A 5,863-nucleotide genomic window follows, 5' to 3' on the forward strand; every position below is an offset into this window, starting at 1 on the left:
CGCCGTCGTCGTCCGCCAGGGGGAGGGGGCTGTCAGGGGCCAGCGGGCTCCCGGCCGCGGCGCTCTCTGGGCCCCGAGCCGCCGGGCTCCGCGCCCCTCCGCGCCGCGCCCCCTCAGCACTGGCCAGCTCCCACCCCCGACGTCACGCGCCGCTGCCACGCTCTGCCCTGCGGGGCACGCTGGGAATTGGAGTCCGCCGGAGGAGGCCGGCCACGCTGGACCCCACCAACTGAAGGGGTGGGAGGAGGGAAAAGCGACCTTGAGAAGGGGAGGCCAAGGCCTGTTAATACCACAAACCCTGATGAAGACTTCCGGTACAAGTTGAATAAAGGTTACTTCAGGACCTTCTCTTTATTATGACTTGTCCGTGTATTCAACCTTCCCTATGACGCCTCGGATCCCCCCACTCCGAGAATGAGTCTTTCCTAGGAGGCGGATCGCCGAGGAGCCGGGTGAGCACGTGCAAAGAGGCCCAGCCCCGTAGGCGGGTCTCAGAGGGGGCGGTGTTTGTAGGTATTCACGAGGGCCTTCCTCCGCGGCTTCGGGACAAATTGGACCCGAGATTAAAGGACCGGAGTTTAACTCGAGGTGACCGCGTTCGTATGCAAATGGAATCTATAAAACTCTGCTTTCCGGGGTACTCTTTAAAGCCTTTTTACCTCCGGGTGGGCGGGAAAGACTGAAGTTTCTCTTCCTCCTCTTTCATTTTCCCCCTGCCCAAGGAACGGAACAGAATGGCAAACTAAGCTTCAAGCCATTCGTGCTATTAAAGAAACTCAGGCTCTTTACTCCTGGGTTCTTGAAGCCCTTCGCTTGAGAGCGTCCTTCCTCGGTCTTGGTCGCCTTCCTTGCTCCTCAGTTTTCCTATCAATAAAACGGGGTTAGACTAGAGACGGGGTCAAATTGGAAGATCCCAACCTCCCCCACCCGTGCTCCCTGCCTCAGTTTCCCAGAGCACAATCCCGGATTTTGCAGTTTCCGCTGCAGAGCCCACCTACTACTGCCACCAGGTGGCGCGCGGCCATCAGCGTCTGGGCTTGCCCCGGGAGTCCGCCTTCAGCGACCGTCTCTGTAAAGGGCTCATCGTGGCCGCCTCCCAAGGTCTAACCAGGCTCTACCTGGTCTGTTCCAAGACAAAGAACAAGAACACTGATTCCTTGCCCGCCTCTAGTCTCCCGGGTTATGCCGCAGCTTCTTCACTGGCTGCCCACTCGCCAGCTTGTCTCCCACCCTGACTCCCACCCCGCCTTACCAATCCGTCGGCTTGTCTACGTCATTGCTTGCTTATTAATTTTTAAGTCCTTATACTGGCATTCGCACTCCTGCCTGATGTGACCCCTTCCACATTTCTCATCACACTCCTTCCCTCACCTGCTTGGCAGGATGTTGTGTGATCCGTCCCTGTATTTACGGGTTGAGTGGCTGTACCTTACCAGCACCGGTTAACCTGTACTGCATCCTTAATCTGTAACTGCTACTGTTCTGCGGAGAAGGCAATGGCACCCCACTCCAGTACTCTTGCCTGGAGAATCCCAGGGACGGAGGAGCCTGGTAGGCTGCAGTCCGTCGGGTCTCACAGAGTCGGACACGACTGAAGTGACTTAGCAGCAGCAGCAGCAGCTACTGTTCTGAGAGTTTGACATTAACTCCGTGTTCTCTAAACCTCACATCTGCTTTATGAGGAGCTTTAGCTCCAATATTGCCCCTATCATATACTGACGAAATCATCCGTCGGTGATGGGGATTCCAAACCCAATCGGTCAAACACCAGAACTTGAATGCTTGGCTCCTTCACACTGTTGCCTTCACCCAGTCCACTCCCAAACTCTTATTCATCTTTCAAGATCCTGTTCAAATATCCTCTGTTGGATATTCATATCTCCCACCAGGGTACACCTAGATCCCCAGTTTGTCCTCTTACTGCTGTTGAGTTCTCTGTGGACTGTGACAAATGATCTCTGTGTGATTGCCACCTCACTACTATTCTCCAGCTCCAGAGGGGAAGGGGAGTCCTTAGAGTAGGGGCGGGAGGTGGGGGTGTTGAGCCGGGGAAGGAGACAGAGGAGATGGGTCTTCTGGGCCATTCCTTCAGCTCTAGGTTCTAAGATGAGTTAGGATCAGATGGCCTTCCTAGAGCCAAAACTTCCCTTTGTCACAGACTTCTGGAGGTAGTAACTTCCCCTTCCCTGGAGATCCAATCAGGAGCTAAGTGGCACTGCAGAAACCTCTGGAAGGCCTCTGGAAGGGGTTTTCTAAGTTGACTGTCAAAGATGGACAGAAAAGTTCAGTCAAACTCTCAGCCCTTGGAAGCAGCTCCTCCTCTTCCTTCAGAGTCCAGCTCCGTTGTCAACTGCCACACAAAAACCTTTCTAGATCTTGACTGGTCAAATCCCTGTGTTCTCACTCTCATCATTATAACCCCAACTGCTGAGGGCAATAATCGCTGAGGGGGTGAAAGAACAAATAAAACATATCTAATCTTTTTACTTAATAACTGTGACCTTGGTTACCTCCAAACCTCAAAGTCCTGGTTTCAGGCTTCTCTTGTGGCTCAGTGGTAAAGAATCCATCTGTCAATGCAGGAAACATGGGCTTGATCCCTGATCTGGGAAAATTCCACATGCCTCAGAGTAACTAAGCTGGTGTGCCACAATTATTGAGCCTGTGCTCTGGAGCCTGGGAGCCGAAACTACTGAGCCCATGTGCTGCAACGACTGAAGCCCGTACACCTAGAGCTTGTGCTGTGTAACGAGAAGACACCACAGTGAGAACCCTGTGCATGGCAAAGAAGAGTAACCCCCACCGCCACATCATGACTGAAGAAAAGCCCTTGCAGCAATGAAGACCCAGCACAGCCAAACATAATTTTTTTTTTTTTTTTTACAGGGCGGGAAAGGGGGAGGATAAATAGTTACTACCTCACGGGTTGTTATGAGAATCAAATAAGATGATGCATGCAAAGCAATTAACAAAGTGGCTTAAGGAATAGGACTTGTTACTAATGTTATTTAAAAAGTGGTCCTAATTCTCAGTTACTTCTCTTCTGAAAATGCTTCTTGGGAAGAGTCAACTAACACAAAACTGAGAAGGGTGAGGGAAATGACTGTGTACTGAGACCCCAGCCATTGTTCTAAGCAGATAGGGTCCTGTGAGTTATGTCCTTTCACCTACATTGCCCCCCCCCCAACAATCCCAAGAGGCCAACACTTTTCTCCACAAATTAAAAATGAGGAAACAGGCTCAGAAAGATGAAAAGACTCCCCCCCACACACATATACACACCAGCCGGACAAATGACAAAAGAGAGGAATAAAATTAACTAAGGAGAAGGATCTGTGGGGGGAGTGCTGAGGCCAGAGGTAGAAAACCAGTCAGAGCTATCACTAAGAGCAAGGCAGGTGTAGGCTCCATCATTAGGGACTTGTCCTATGTGGTAGAGACAGACACTTATCAAAATAATCACATACCCACAGTTATGACAGAATACACTTAGAAGCTCCTGGTGCTGTGGGAGTGTGTGTGACAGGGTTTATTTTGGTCAGGGGTGGTGATGGAGGGATCATGAACCTTGAAGATGAAAGGATGAGTGGAAATGAGTCACACTGGGCGAAGAGAGAGTGTTTCAGGGGGACGGAACAGCCTGTGCAAAGGTCCCAAGGCCCTGTTGAAACAGAAAATTCACTGTAACTGGCCCACCCACCCAGGGCAGAGAGGGCAGGAGACAAGGGTGAAAAGGAGGAAATCATGGGCTCAGGTAGGAGCCTGCCAGCAGGGGGAGCAGAGTTCTCTCGATGACAGCAGCCTTGTCCGGGACCTAGCCAGAGTCCCATCCAGGCTGCATGGGGAGAAAGGGCTGGGTAAGGGAAACCCCCACCAGGTTCTGTTTGTTTTCAGTACATTTTGTCTATTTTTTGAATAGCTAGGACACACATTGCAAAACTCCCAGGTTGCAAAAAATTATTCAATGAAAATCCTTTCTCCTTACTGCATTCCTAAAGGCTGGCTCCTCTCCTTATCCATTGTGTCCATTCCCAGATTTTCTATGCACCTAAAAACACACACCGTATTTATTTTTTAAGCTAATCTAGCCCTCCCTAGGGAATCTCTAGTTATGAAAGAAGCCAATTTGTACTGAATGCCTACTGCACATGATTCTATCATTCAACTGAAAGTTAAGGAGCACCAGACCTTGTACTGAGGCAGTGGTTCTCAGATTTTAAATCCCCGTGGAGGGTTGATTAAGGAACACAGATTGCTGGGCCCCACCTCTAAGAGTTTCTGCTTCCTTAGGTCTGGGTTGAGACCTGATGTTTGCATTTCCAACAGGTTTCCAGATGGTGAGGCCGCTGGTCTGGGGACCAGGGACCACACTTTGAGACCTCTGAGCTAGCTGCTCTGTGGACAAAGCACATGGTGTGGGGAGCCTTACTCCTCTCTCAAAAGGGAAAGCATGAACAAACACATCCCAACAATATAGTTCATAAAGTGATCAGTTCTACAAGGAAAATGAAGAGGGTAGGGGAGTGCAGGAAGGGGAAGTGCTGGAGAGTAGGGTTGGGGTAGCAACATTTGAGGGCACAAGTAAGTGGCCCTTTTTGAGCAGTTGATGTTTACAAAGCCAGGCAAACACAAGAGGAGTCCTGGGCTCAGGGGAGGGGAAACCTACAAGAGACAGTATGCAGAGACCAGAAAGGGGTCTCCACCCCCGCCACAGCGTCCACAGTGCCAGAAGGACCTGCAAAAGTGACTGTGGAATTCGGAATGAGATGCGAGGGGGAAAATCCGAGACAGGAGACTTGGAGAAGGGGGCGCGATCGAGAGATGTGGTCTCTGAGGAGGTAGAGAGGTGCCGCCTTGGTTTCGATTACAGAGATCCTAACAAGGTATTTCCGTAGTGAGACCGAAGACCCCTGGAGCGAGGGGATGGCCAGGGAATTTGAGGAGTGGCGAACACAAACTGCTGCTCGGGAGGTTTTGTTGCCTAGGAAGAGGAGAATCCAGGCGCTTCCTCAGGCGGATGCTGCTGCTCCTGCTAAGTCGCCTCAGTCGTGTCCGACTGTGTGCGACCCCATAGACGGAAGCCCACCAGACTCCTCTGTCCCTGAGATTTTCCAGGCAAGAACACTGGAGTGGGTTGCCATTTCCTTCTCCAATGCATGAAAGTGAAAAGCGAAAGTGAAGTTGCTCAGTCGTGTCCGACTCTTAGCGACCCCATGGACTGCAGCCTACCAGGCTCCTCCGTCCATGGGATTTCCCAGGCAAGAGTACTGGAGTGGGGTGCCATTGCCTTAGGAGGGTGTTTAAATGATTGGAGCTACAGGAGTTTAGTTGGGGGTTGACGGGAGGGATCTCGCAGAGGGGAAGAACTGGACCTTGCAAGAGAGAGAAGTCTGAGCCAGGAGAAGGGTGGAGCTGGCACGGTCGGGGTGTTTGGAGATCTACAAGACTCGCGTGCCCTGGAAACATCCCTCCTCTGAACTTTACAACCAACTCCAAAAGGGAAGCACTATTTTTCACATTTAACAGACGGGAAATTGAAGGTCAGAGAGCCGAAGAGACACTCCCAAGATCCTACATCTCAAAGAACAGGACCTCACTCGGTGTGGAGAGCCTGCGCTCCTTCACTGCCCCAGCTGCTACTGCGGGTTCCGAACCAGACCCTTTTTTAGTGTCCTTGCAGGGATGCCCTTTGGAGAGCCGCCCAATGGCAAAGAGGCCCGGCTGGGAGCGGGCCAGAGGGGTGGGGTGCCCCCCTCCATCCCAGCTCCGCCCCAGCGGCGCGGGAGGGGTCGCGGGGCGGGGAGCCGCGGGCGGACTGGGGGCACGCCGCGCGGGTAGAGCTGACCGCGGCGCCCAGCTCGCA

This window comes from Bison bison, unplaced genomic scaffold, assembly GCF_000754665.1.
Source record: "Bison bison bison isolate TAMUID 2011002044 unplaced genomic scaffold, Bison_UMD1.0 scf7180017864193, whole genome shotgun sequence".
In the NCBI taxonomy this organism is placed as follows: Eukaryota; Metazoa; Chordata; class Mammalia; order Artiodactyla; family Bovidae; genus Bison; species Bison bison.